This window comes from Syngnathus leptorhynchus, chromosome 9, assembly GCF_054491065.1.
Source record: "Syngnathus leptorhynchus isolate UIUO chromosome 9, UIUO_Slep, whole genome shotgun sequence".
In the NCBI taxonomy this organism is placed as follows: domain Eukaryota; kingdom Metazoa; phylum Chordata; class Actinopteri; order Syngnathiformes; family Syngnathidae; genus Syngnathus; species Syngnathus leptorhynchus.
The window spans coordinates 7,533,696-7,534,216 of NC_141203.1; positions in this window are offsets into that span (position 1 = coordinate 7,533,696).

Sequence of the window (521 nt, forward strand, 5' to 3'; positions counted from 1 at the left end):
TCTTCATAAATCTAGAAGGTTCTCCAGCCTTGATCCGAGGTTATGCGCCATCTAATGAGATTACGACTTCTCTAATCAGTCAGTTGCATGGAGAGTTCTGGTACTTTCTATGATTTCATCAAAACCCGATTATTTTACCATTATTCTTGGAAGAAATAGAGGTGGGGGTAGATGCATTTCACCGTGCCTTTAGTTGAATTTATTTTACACCATTTTTATGATCACCTCTGCTGAAAATAACAAAAACAATTAAGAGATGTTGCATTCAGCAGTGTCTGAAAATGTACTTGCTAAATTGCTCTAAAAAGTGTTGAGATAATTGTATGTTCGTATCGTTGCTTTTATTTTCATTTGATTTTAATTGCGTATGTTTTTACTGCCCTACGCGTCACGGGTGAGCCACACGTGTGGGGCGTGGCGTTAGAAATACGTCCATTCGCTATAAGGAGGAGAGGCGGCGAGCAGCTCCGACTTTTACAAGACAAGCCCGTCATTCAGAAAGCATAACATCCACAGAGAGG